We start from the raw sequence: 13,664 nt of genomic DNA, 5'->3' as shown, positions 1-13,664 counted from the left end.
AGAAAACCATGGTTGTTTTCATAGAAAGGATCCAAGGTTCAGGGATGAATGGTCAATGTCCGATCTTCTGAAGCCTAAGCCAAGTCACTATGACAAGTGTTCAGGGTGTAAGGTCCCACTGCATATAAAATTTATGTGTTCCTATCTCCGTAAGATAAGAACTTGTTTGCACACGTAAGATCACCGCCATGTTAATGTGCCTATACAAAAAGGAACAATGCCACAAGGTACTATTGGTGGATTTGGAGGCAAAGATAACAAAAGATAACAAGCCCAACAATTCCTATAACCTTGTTCTAACATGAACTCAAACACTAAGGAAACTTATCTATTAGAATTCCCTACTAAACAGATCCAGAAAAAATGGGAGAAATTGCTGCTACATCAGAAGATAGACAATAAGGGTTATACCTATTAAGGAAATACATATAAAGACAATAACTATTTGGGGGGGTTGGGGGCCACACCCATTTGATGCTCAGGGGTTACTCCTGACTATGTGCTCAGAAATCGCCCCCTGGCTTGGGGGGACCATATGGGATGGAACCGGGGTCCGTCATAAGCTAGCACTTGCAAGGCAGAGTTACCTCTAGCGCCACCTCTCTGGCCTCAAGGAAATACATATAAAGACATATTCAAAGGATACATACATATCCCCTTTGAAATAGTATTTTGAAATAGTCTGGGAGGAGGGAATCTGGCACACAGCTTCAACCTGTGATTTGGTCTTGTGGAGTCTAAACAATGGCTTTTCAGAAACTGAATCTGGTAGCACAACAGTCCACAGCAAAGGGAGGTGAGGGAAACGAGGCCACCAGGAGCAAAGCAGCAGCAGCAGTGTCCTCTTCTTCTCAAGCTGAGAATCTATCTTTTCACTTTTGGAGCTGGATGGGGTGAGGGAAATGTTCTGTTTCATGAGGAGTTAAGAACTGAGAGTAGAAGGGATTCAATGTGGGGGGTGAATAACAGATGGGGGTTGAGAGACTGAAGGATTAGAAAAAAGATTGTAAGGTGGTGTTGAATTAATAAGAGTCCTTGATGGTGGTAGATGATAGTGGATGGATGGTGAGGCCTTTCTTGGACTGCCCAGTGCCTTCAGCTTCCTTGGCCTGGTGGGTCTGAGGATTCAGAATAATGGTGAGGAACTTACCCATGGAAGTCAGATTTCAGGTGACATGAAGCTTTATGACTAATATGCCCTAGCTGCCATGTGCATATCTTACATGGCTTCTCTGCTAAACTTTGAAGAGCCTCCTTCAGCTGCCTTGCATCTATCCTGTCTCTCCTCTCCCCATCCTGCTTCCTCCTCCTCTTGAGGCTTCTCCAGCTGAATCTCTCTCTCTGAATCTCTTTTTCACCCCTCCCCCAGGCTTTAATTATCAATCTCAGACCCCTCCCAGCAGTGGGCTGCTCTGACCATCAGGTAAGATTAGGAGTTAGCCTAGGGTTGTAAGCAAAGGAGGGAAGGAGGGGTTATATATAACAGGGGGAAAGACAAAATACATCATAGACAGACATAATGCTTATTAAAGATGGACATTAGACAGACATTGATATGGCCAATACTCTCATGTGCACACATAGACAGACATTGAGGATCAATCCATGGGTTACCATTGAAATAAGGCAGAACGCTTAAAAATTATAAAGCCAGCAAGCCACAGGTAAAGGTTTGAAATGCCATCTCCAGTGCTATTAGATATCACTGCCAGAATCGCACAAAATTGTCCTAAAGAGAGTTTGTGAGTCTAGATCGATTTAATGGAATATTGTGTGCTTTGCCTTTCAGGTGACAACTGGTTATAATCTTTCCAGAGATCCAAGAAAATAATTTGTGCTTTCTCCTTGGGCCCTCTGCTTCCTGGAGGGGGGGGGGGGAGAGAATCCCAGTTGAAACTCATCCAAAAGAAAAACAAAAGTTTACTAGTCACCCCACTCAAGATTCTTTATTTAAGAAAAAATTAATCTTCCTCTGTCCTTTTTTTTTTTTTTTTTTGAATGAGAGACAGATGTCATCGCATTCATACAAAGGTCTGGAAGAGTCAAAGACTGAAAGCTGCTCAATGGTTCAGAGTCAAGTATTTGAGCATTTAGAAAGATGATAATACATTTGGGGGAAAAGAGAGAGAGAAAAAAGAGAATTGGAAATAAAAAGAAAATTTTAGGGGTCATTTACATAGGTACAGACTTTCCCAACCTTGAGTCTGGGGTTGACAAATCTATCCCAACCAGGAGTACAGAAAAATGACATTGTTTCTACGGAGATAGAAAACCAGGGGAAATGGGAACATTCTTGCATCATTTTACTCTTGATTTGCTTCCAATTTAAATACTCAGCAGGCCACTGGGTAGTTCCTGGGACAGTGTGTCCTGGGCCCTAGGGATCTTTCTGCATTGTCTTTCTCAGCCAGATCCCCCTGGTGCCACCAGCCCAGCTTCAAGACCCACTTCCTGTGTCTCCTTTGCAAATTGGATGCTCCTGGACCCCAAGAGTTAAAATTCTGACTGGGAACCAGATCCCTACCAGAAGGAGGAAGGAGTTAGTAAAGCAGAGCAGTCCCACAGGAGGATCACAGTTGCGTGCCAGCACCAAGCTTACCAACCTTGCTACACACTGTGTCATTAGAAGGGCTGAAATGGCAGTTCTTTCACCTTGCAGGAGCCTGGGGATGGCCACCGCCCTGAATTTGCTGCACTCTCCGCTGCCCACGTCCTACTGGCATGAAAGCTCAAGCCACTTCTGTTAAATCCAAAGAAGTTGATGCTTCCAAACCTCTTTGTTCAGGGGCTTCAGAGAGTGATGTCGCAAAAAACATCAGATGGAAACAAGAAACGGTGCAAACTAGAGGGTAAACAGAAGTCAGAGGAAGAACTCACGGATAAAACCAGGTCTTGGAAATCATCAATAAACAATTGAACCAGAAACTAACTGAAATCCGGGGAGAACTGAAGAAACTAAATCAAAGGGTGGAGCTGCTAGAGAAGTTTCAAGAGAATTGTTTGGCAATTTTGGAGTGCAAAAGCAATGGCTCAGACTTTGAGACTTTGAAAGCGCAGCAGGACTCAACCAAGGATCATATGAACTTAATGTTGCTGTCAGAAACTTTGCAAGATGAACTGAAGCTCTTTAATGAAAGAAAGCCAGAAATCAGGTGGAGGACTTACAGGTCTAAAAAGTCAACTTCCAGGATAGACCACATGCTGGCACATAAAACACACCTCCATAAAATCAAGAGGATAGGAATTTTGCATATTACCTTCACTGACCTCAAAGCTCTGAAATTAGATGTAAACTACAAAGAGACACAGAAGAAGAATGTTAACAACTGAAAAATAAACAGCCTGCTACTGAACAACCAGTGGGTCCGAGATGAAATCAAAGAGGAAATCAAAACTTTTCTGGTAACAAATGACACCAAAGACACAAACTATCAGAATATATGGGACACAGCAAAAGTGGTACTGAGAGGAAAATTTATAGTTTTACAAGCACACATCAGGAAGAAAGAAGGGGCTTGCCTCAATAGCCTAATGACACAGCTCATAAAATTAGAAAATGATCAACAAAAGGAACTAAAAATAGGAAGACAGAAGGAAATAACAAAGCTTAAAGCAGAAATCAATGAGGTGAAAACCCAAAAACTATCCAAAAGATCAACAAAAGCAGAAGTTGGTTCTTTGAAAAAATAAACAAGATTGATAGACCATTGGCAAAACTCACAAAAGGGGAGGTCACTACAGATACTTCAGAGATTCAAAGGGTAATCAGAGATGATTTTGAGAAACTCTATGCCACAAAATATGAGAATCTGGAAGAAATGAATAAATGCTTGAACTCCTATAACCTTCCACTGTTGAATAAAAAAGATATAACATTTCTAAACATCCCCATTAACATTGAGGAAACTAAAATGGTAATCAAATGTCTGCCCAAAAACAAAAGCCCCATCCCAGATGGATTCACTAATGAATTCTTTCAAACTACCAATTGCAACTACTACCAATCCTGGCCTGGATCTTTCATGAAATTGAAAAAATGGATACACTTCCAAATAGCTTTTATGAAGCCAACATCATCCTGATACTAAAACCAGACAGAGATGCTGCCATAAAAGAAAATTACAGACCAATATCCCTGATATACACAAATGCAAAGATCCTCAACAAAATTCTGGCAAATAGGATCCAATGCCACAGGAAAAGATCATTTGCTATGATCAAGTAGGTTTCATTCCAGGAATGCAAGGATGGTTTAACATCTGTAAATCTATCAACATAATACACAACATCAACAACAAGAAAAATAAAAATTACATGGTCATATCAATTGATGCAGAGAAAGCATTTGATAAGGTCCAACACCCATTCTTTTTTTTTTTTTTTTTTTTTTGGTTTTTGGATTTTGTCACACCGGTAGTGCTCTGGGGTTACTCCTGGCTCTAGGCTCAGAAAATACTCCTGCCAGGTTCGGGAGACCATATGGGATGCTGGGATTCAAACCATCGTCCTTCTGCATGCAAGGCAAATGCCTTACCTCCATATTATCTCTCTGGCCACCCAACACCCATTCTTTCTTTTTTTTTTTTTAGTTTTTCTTTTGGGTCACACCCGGCGGTGCTCAGGGGTTACTCCTGGCTGTCTGCTCAGAAATAGCTCCTGGCAGGCACGAGGGACCATATGGGACACCGGGATTCGAACCAACCAACTTTGGTCCTGGATCGGCTGCTTGCAAGGCAAACGCCGCTGTGCTATCTCTCCGGGCCCCCAACACCCATTCTTGATAAAAAAAAAAAAAACTCTCAGCAAGATGGGAATGAAAGGAACATTTCTCAATATAGTTAAGACCTTCTACCACAAGCTAATGGCAAATATCCTCAATGGAGAAAAGCTAAAAGCTTTTCCTCTAAATTCTGGTACAAGACAGAGCTGTCCTCTCTCACCACTGCTATTCAACATAGCACTGGAAGTACTTGCTATAGCAATTAGGAAAGAAAAAATATCAAGAGAATCCAGATAGGAAAGGAAGAAGTCAAGCTCTCTGTTTGCAGATGACATGATACTCTACCTAGAAAAATCTAAAGACTCTACTAAAAAGCTTCTAAAAACAATAGATTCATATAGCAATGTGGCAGGCTACAAAATTAACACACAAAAATCAATGGCCTTTTTATATACCAATAATGAGAGAGAAGAAATGGGCATTAAGCAAACAACCCCATTCACATTAGTGCCACACAAACTCAAATATCTTGGAGTCAACTTGACTAGAGACATGAAGGACCTATACAAAGAAAACTATAAAAACCCTGTTCTAAGATTTAAGAGAGGACACTAGGAAATGGAAACACATACCCAGCTCCTGGATTGGCAGGATTATTATCATTAAAATGGCAATACTCCTCAAATCATTGTACAGATTTAATGCAATTCCTCTAAAGATACCCATGGCATTCTTCAAAGAAGTGGATCAAACACTTCTAAAATTCATTTGGAACAATAAACACCCTCGAATAGCTAAAGCACTTCTTGGTAAAAGGAATATGAGAGGTATTACTTTCCCCAACTTTAAACTGTATTACAAAGCAATAGTTATCAAAACAGCATGGTATTAGAATAAAGATAGACCCTCAGATCAGTGGAATAGGCTTGAGTACTCAGAGAATGTTCCCCAGACATACAATCACTTAATTTTTGATAAATGAGCAAGAAATCCTAAATGGAGCAAGGAAAGCCTCTTCAGCAGGTGGTGTTGGAATAACTGATTAGCCACTTGCATAAAAGTGAACTCAGACCCCCAGCTAACAGTGTTGAGTCTGGAAAAGAGGTGACTTTTGATTTTGGGGTGTATCCTTTTAACTTTGAAACTTTTGAAGAAAGACTAGGCCCAAGGAGATAGCTGATTCCTAAGACCTGGCCATAAATCACAAAGGACATTCCAAGGAATGCAAGGACATCTTATTTTCCACCAAACACCTTGAAGGGAGGGGAAACCAACTAATCATCTTACATTTCAACAGGGGAACACCTCGACCCTCAAGGAGGAGATTCCCATAGAGGACGAATGGCCCTTGAAGATTAGGGAGGAATAATTGCACACAGTCACTTAAAAAGAGTAACACATAGATATAGATAGAATAACACATAGGTATAGAATAAGGGTAAAATCTAGTTTAATGCTATTCTTGCTTCTGTCCCTGCCTTGCTTGATATAATGAACAAGGCTCCCTTCCCCTAGTCACTCTGGTCACTATGCTGCCAGGAGAATGTGTCCTCCACCCTATGGATTGGGGGGACCACCTGAAGAGTTTAACACATATCTCTGCATACCATCAATCTGGGAGTGGGGTAAAATGATATCATGAAGGGGCTGAGAAGATGGGTTCTCCACCCTGTAGATTAGGCGACCACCTGAAGGGTTCAACCTATATCTCTGCATGCCATCAGCGTAGGAGTTGGGGGTAAATGGTGTCATGAAGGGGCTGAACAGACAGAAAATTGCGCCTTTTCTGTAAAAAATATCATTGGATAATTCAAACTGTATAAACCTATGAAATGCTTTTTAACCTGTATGCTCATTATAATGCTCATTATCATATAAATTTCCTAAATGTTTGTGAATTTGGATTCTCGGGGTCTCACTGCAGATTGAATTCACAGCTTGTGGTGACACCCCAGGATCCTGGAAAAAGAATAAACCTACGTGTTACTGCATCCTCTAATGTCTCCTCAATTGAGCGGTGGGCTTTCCTCGGACCATGGGCATCCCTGACCTGGCCTTCTCAGGCTTGGCCATCTCCAACCTCAGACCCCCACCCGGGTCCAGGCCAGCTTTGGTCAGCTTTAACAACACCATGTACAAAGGTAAAATCCAAATGAATTAAAGACCTTGATATCAGACCTGAAACCACAAAGTATATAGAACAACATGTAGGTAAAGCACTCCATGACTTTGATACTAAAGGCATCTTTAAGAGGAAACAGCACTCTCCAAACCAGTGAAAGCAGAGATAAGCAGATAGGAATATATTAAGCTGAGAAGCTTCTGCAACTCAAAGGAAATAGTGCTCAGGATACAAGAGCCACCCACTGAGTGGGAGAAACTATTCACTCAATACCCATAAGATAAGGGGCTAGGGGCCATTCTCTCGTGCTTGGATGGACCCCCAGCATCTTCCCCGTCTGTTCAGCTCAGACTCTGCAACAGCCATAAGAGGAGAAGCAGGAAGAGGCAGGCACTATGCCCATGACGCTGGTGATGAAAGCAGCATGGTTGGTGAAGGCGGCGGTGGAGAAAGCTGCAGCAGTTTCTGAGGCTGCCTCAGACATGTCAAAGGCTACATCAGACGTGTCAAAGACTGCGTCAGAGTTGAAAAAGGTGACGTCCAGGACTGCAAGAGTTGCATCACAGTTGGCAAAGGCCACGTCCAAGACAACAAAAACTGTGTCACGGGTCGCAGAGGCAGAGTCTGCCACTGCGTTGAGAAATGAGAACAGCTCTGCCTCGGCCCCAAGATCGCATTCACCCTCTTAGCAAACAAAGAGGCGGAAAAAAAGCGAATAATCTAGAAGAAAGAAAATTTCTGAAATCATTAAAATGATTAAGATTAAAATAAAAAATTAATTAAATTACATTAAAGTAAAAAAAAGATAAGGGGCTAATATCCAAAATATACAAGGCACTGACAACTTTACTAGAAAAAAAAACATCTAATCCCATCAAAAAATGGGGAGAAAAATGAACAGACACTTTGTCAAAGGTGAAATACAAATGGCCAAAAGGCACATAAAAAATGCTCCATGTCACTATCAGGGAGATGCAAATCAAAACAACTATGAGGTACCATCTCGTGCCACAGGGATTGGCGCACATCACAAAGAATGAGAACAAGCAGTGCTGGCAGGGATGTGGAGAGAAAGAAACTCTTATTTACTGCTGGTGGGAATGCTGTCTAGTCCAGCCTTTATGGAAAGTGATATGGAGATTCCTCCAAAAACTAGAAATTGAGCTCCCATATGATCCAACTATACCACTCCAAGGGATATACCTTGGAACAAAACATACAAAAATCCCTACCTCACACCAATAGTCATTGCAGCTCTATTTACAATAGCCAGACTCTGGAAACAACCAAGATGCCGTTCAGCAGATGAATGGCTAAAGAAACTGTGGTACATATACACAATGGAATATTATGCAGCTGTCAGGAGAGAAGTCATGAAATTTTCCTATACATGGATGTACATGGAATCTATTATGCTGAGTGAAATAAGTCAGAGGGAGAGAGATAGACGCAAAATAGTCTCCTTCATCTATGGGTTTTAAGAAAAATAAAAGACATTTTTTGCAATAATTCTCAGAGACAAAGAGAGGAGGGCTGGAAGGGCCAGCTCACAACATGAAGCTCACCACAAAGAGTGGAGAGTGCAGTTAGAGAAATAACTATACTGAGAACTATCATGTCAATGTGAATGAATGAGGGACATGAAAAGCCTGTTTAGAGTACAGGTGGGGGGCCCGGAGAGATAGCACAGTGGCGTTTGCCTTGCAAGCAGCCGATCCAGGACCAAAGGTGGTTGGTTCGAATCCCGGTGTCCCATATGGTCCCCTGTGCCTGCCAGGAGCTATTTCTGAGCAGACAGCCAGGAGTAACCCCTGAGCACCGCCGGGTGTGATCCAAAAAAAAAAAAAAAGAGTACAGGTGGAGGGGTGAGGAGGAGGAAGATTTGGGACATTGGTGATGGGAATGTTGCACCAGTGAAGGCGGTTGTTCTTTACATGACTGAAACCCAATTGCAACCATATTTGTAATCAAGGTGTTTAAATAAAGATATTAATATCGGGGCCGGAGAGATAGCATGGAGGTAAGGTGTTTGCCTTTCATGCAGGAGGTCATCGGTTCGAATCCCGGCATCCCATATGGTCCCCTGTGCCTGCCAGGGGCAATTTCTGAGCCTGGAGCCAGGAATAACCCCTGAGCACTGCCGGGTGTGACCCAAAAAAAACCAAAAAAAAAAAAAAAAGATATTAATATAAAAAAAGAAAATTCGAAATAAAAAAGTCAAGTTGACGATAAAAGAAGAGGAGAGAGTCCGATTCTTAGTGCAGCAGACCCTATGTAACAGTCAAATAAGTGTTCTTACAGCAGTGAACGAAAAAATAAAGTAGCTACTGGAAATGTGATCAAAAGTGAATGGCCAGATGGCTCCTCTTGAAGGTAGATTCTCAGAGGAAGCTGTTTTGAGTGTCTGCTTTCTGGCCACTTACCATGAGGACGAAGTTTGTATGGTAAGACTAAGGACAGGGTATGCTGCAAAGACAGTTCTTCCATTGCATTAGCGTTCCTCGCCTTCAGACCATCAGCTCTCCTGAACCTCACACAAACTGTGAAGACCTAAAGGATGAGAATTTGGAAACTAAAGCAGCCACAGCCAGAGCAACCAACGCATCACATCAGACATAATCGTACAGTGGAGCACAGGAGACGTCATTGACGTGTCACACTGCCCCTTTCTTGTGTGGGACACATACATGATCTTCTCTGGTTTGGACTTATGAAATTATTCTAAATCAGACTCCATCTTGTCCCCAACTGCCACAAGAGCCTGACTCTGCTCCTTGTCTGAAACTGCAAAACATCTTCCCACTGACTGTTTTCCTACAGTTATGCAATTGTCTTTGTCTATTGATGATTATGAGAGACTTGGGAGGGCCACCTTTGCTGATGGCGACATGATTCTACACTGAAACATTCTGTGTTACATTCTTGTCACCCATTACATATTTTAAACAAACAATCTAACCTTAGTTAACTCTCTTCACTAATCTTTAAATTACCCTGAAGCCCTATCCTGGATAATATACACATTTGGACCTGCTCCTTGGTTGTGGGCCCAGAATATGACTCCTTTTCCAAAATAAACAATTATTATAACTCACAAAAAAAACGAAGGGCTGAAACTCAGGGGTTAGCAGCATGCAACACCTGAGTGCCATCCTCAGCATCAACACACACACATACACACTAATGAGGTACAAACAAGAGAAATTCAGGGTCACCAATATCTTCCCCAGACCCTCTTGGGCTCTTTAGGGACTAGTCTGACCAAGGGCTATTTTTGTCATGAAATATCCATTTTTGTACTCAGTATTTCTACAGCGTTCATGACGAGATCCATGCTTCACACCCCAGGGTTCTAGTTTGCTTAGATTAAGCAGTTCCGTTGTCTGCAGCTCAGATAGAAACTTGGTACAAAGTCCATGGTAGGAAACATAACAGAAGAACAAGGGAGCACAGTTAGGGAAGAAAAGGAACCACTATGAGCCAGTAAGAGTTGGGAATGGTCACTCTGGACAAGTGTTGCATTAGAGGCCTTAGGATGGGCTTGGATGATGGTGGATGGTGATGGAGACCTTTTTCTGCTGCCTCAGGCCACGTGGCTCCAACTTCTCCAGCTGAAGGGTCAGCAGGTTCGGGTAGAGGCGAGTAAATTATCCACAGACAGGTTCCAGGAAGTATCAGCTTTATTCATGCCTTGGCCAACATGTGTGGCTTGTCTCATAACCTTTTACGCTGGATATCTATTCAGCCCTGCATTCTAACTTGACTCTCAGCCATCTCTGCTCCTGCTACCTCTCCATGCAGACAAAATCCAAATCCCTTTTGCCCCTGAGGCTAAACCTTTTATAATCTCCCCAAGACCCCTCCCAGAAATGGGAGGGTCTTGCGGGTAAAGTTACACGGAAATCCTGGGTGGGGTTACATCTCCCTCTTCCCTGAAATTTAAATGAAGCTTTTGTAATTTGGGGTTACTTGTGGGCCAGCTGCCAACTGGCGGCAGACCATTCTCTCGCACCTGGACGGACCCCCAGCATCTTCCCCCACTGTGCAGTTCAGACTCTACAACAGCCATAAGAGGAGAACCAGAAAGAGGCAGGCGCTATAGCCATGACGCTGGTGTTGAAAGCAGCAGGTGACAGTGGTGGCAAAAGCTGCGGCACTTGCTCAGGCTGTGGCAGACTTGGCAAAGACGGCATCAAAGTTGGTGAAGGCGGTGACAGAATTGGCAAAGGACACCTCCAAGTTGGCAAAAGCTGTGTCACGGGTGGCAGAGACAGTCCGCCACTGCGACCGCAGTGAGAAATGAGAAGCCAACAAAGGCGAAAAAAAACGAGTAATCTAAAAGAAAGAAAATTTCTGAAACAGTATTAAAACGATTAAAATTAAAATGAATAAAATTAATTAAGTTGCCCCAAAAAACTGGCTGGTAGGGCCTGGAGGGAGGTCCTGTGGGCGTTTCCCTGCATCTTGTATGTGGGTCCTTGAGGAGCTGAATTTTAAAGAAGACAGCATGTACTGGTATGTTGGGGGCACTGGCTGACCACTTAGTCCAGGGGACTAGATCCCCCCACACCAGAATGTCTTCAGGGCCAGACCTGGTAACCTGGGCCCTGGGGGGATGGGGTGGAGGAAAACTCCTCCCCTATGCATATACAAACTGCTGAGGCAAGAGCTGGGCTCAGAGACCCCACATGCCAGGATTTCTGTTCCTCTTGTACTGGAATGTTGGGGCACTGGGCTGGACAGCTAGCCAAAGACCCCCTGGACTGGCCACTTAGTCCAGGGGACTAGATCCCCCCCCATGCCAGAATGGCCTTCAGGGCCGGACCTGGTAACCTGTGCCCTGGGGGAAGGGGGTGGAGGAAATCTCCTCCCCTATGCGCAGGCTGTGGCGAAAGCTGTAGCAGTTGCTCAGGCTGCAGCAGACTTGGCAAACATGGCATCAGAGTTGGCAAAGGCAGTGACAGATTTGGGAAGGGACACGTCCAAAACGGCAAAAGCTGTGTCATGGGTGGCAGAGGCAGAGTCTGCCACTGTGACCACAGTGAGAAATGAGAAGCCAATTTGGAGCTCGCATTCTCCCTCGTGGCCAACAAAGGTGAAAAAAACGAGTAATCTAGAAGAAAGAAAATTTCTGAAATCGTATTAAAACAATTAAAATTAAAATGAATAAAATTGCCCCAAAAAAACTGGCTGGTAGGGCCTGGAGGGAGGCCCTGTGGGCATTTCCCTGAAACTTGTATGCAGGTCCTTGAGAAGCTGAATTTCAAAGAAGACAGCATGTACTAGTATGTTGGGGGCTCTGGGCTGACCACTTAGTCCAGGGGACTAGATCCCCCCACACCAGAATGTCTTCAGGGCCAGACCTGGTAACCTGGGCCCTGGGGGAAGCAGGATGGAGGAAAACACCTCCCCTATGCATATACAAACTGCTGAGGCAAGAGCTGGGCTCAGAGACCCCACATGCCAGGATTTCTGTTCCGCTTGTACTGGAATGTTGGGGCACTGGGCTGGACAGCTAGCCAAAGACCCCCTGGACTGACCACTTAGTCCAGGGGACTAGATCCCCCCATGCCAGAATGGCCTTCAGTGCCAGACCTGGTAACCTGGGCCCTGAGGGAAGGGGGATGGAGGAAAACTTCTCCCCTATGCATACACAAACTGCAGAGGCGAGAGCTTGGCTCAGAGACCCCACATGCCAAGACAGCTAGCCAAAGGAAAATTCCCATATGCATACCAAACCCCCTGCAGGTATGTCTTTTCTTACTGATAACCATTTTCAAAAGAATGTGGGCAATTAGCGCCCATGCGACAAACACCCTTTTTAACATCCTCCAAAAATATTCTTAATTCTTGACTATTATAGGAAAAGAAATGGAATACCCTATATACGGAGGATAGCACTCAAATAGATCTCTGAAGTCAGTGTATATGTGAATGTTACTTTCTATACAGGGGTCCTCTCTGACTGCCAAGCCTAATCCATAAACAATTCATCTATGCAATGTATATAGCCCCTCATATATTGCCCCTCCCCCACCTAGAGACCCTTCTACTCCCTCATCTCCCAACCAGATTCGTTATTTGCCCCTTATTTAACCCTCTTTACCCTTAGTTCTTAACTCATTAGGCACCAAGACCAACCTTCTACCCCAAAAGACCGCCATCAAGCTCCTCAATGAAAGCTACCCTCTCGATCCCCATCTCCTGTCTCAGCAAGAAACCACAACCAACACGCCTGCTGACTCAAGCATTGTGGCCTCTCTCACCCCCATCAAATCATGGACTGTTGCATGATACCGGAATCAGCTTCAGCAAAACCCCCAGCTTAAGGACAATACAGGACTCCAAAATGCTGCAAATCGTATCTCTTTTTTTTTTTTTTTTTTTTTTTGCAAATCGTATCTCAAACTCAAGACCAAGGTCTGTGATATGAAAAAGTGCCTTGGCTTTCACTCCCCACAAGAATATCTCAAAAGGCCTAATTGGAGGCCTATATTGCCTATGTAAGCTTAATACCTTTATAATAATGCATCTCCCCCATCACTTGTTTTCTTCAAATACCTTTTATTTCCCTTTTTTAATTTATTTTTATCTCAGTTTTATCTATTTGTTCTATTTTTTATATATACATATTTTCTCTATCCTAACCAGTTTTGGTGCTGCTTGGTACAAAAACCAAGAAAACATCTTGCCTGGGATAAAAGCTCAGACAACACCACAGATACTGTATGTGTAGCCTGTCATCCTTACCCTGAATAGCACCAGCAATACAAAAAGGACACCATACGTTTTTGTATAGGCACAGTATATAAGGGGAAATCA

General features: G+C 43.4%; 1 pseudogene; it reads left to right on the top strand.

The window, feature by feature from the left end:
* Nucleotides 1-2,721: 2,721 nt before the first annotated feature.
* LOC126032559 (small kinetochore-associated protein-like) lies at nucleotides 2,722-9,181 on the top strand (annotated as a pseudogene).
* The last annotated feature ends 4,483 nt before the right edge of the window (nucleotides 9,182-13,664 follow it).

This window comes from Suncus etruscus, chromosome 16 (genome assembly GCF_024139225.1).
Source record: "Suncus etruscus isolate mSunEtr1 chromosome 16, mSunEtr1.pri.cur, whole genome shotgun sequence".
Classification (NCBI taxonomy): Eukaryota; Metazoa; Chordata; class Mammalia; order Eulipotyphla; family Soricidae; genus Suncus; species Suncus etruscus.
The sequence above is the reverse complement of the archived record's forward strand: the minus strand, read 5'-3'. Positions and strand labels throughout refer to the sequence as shown.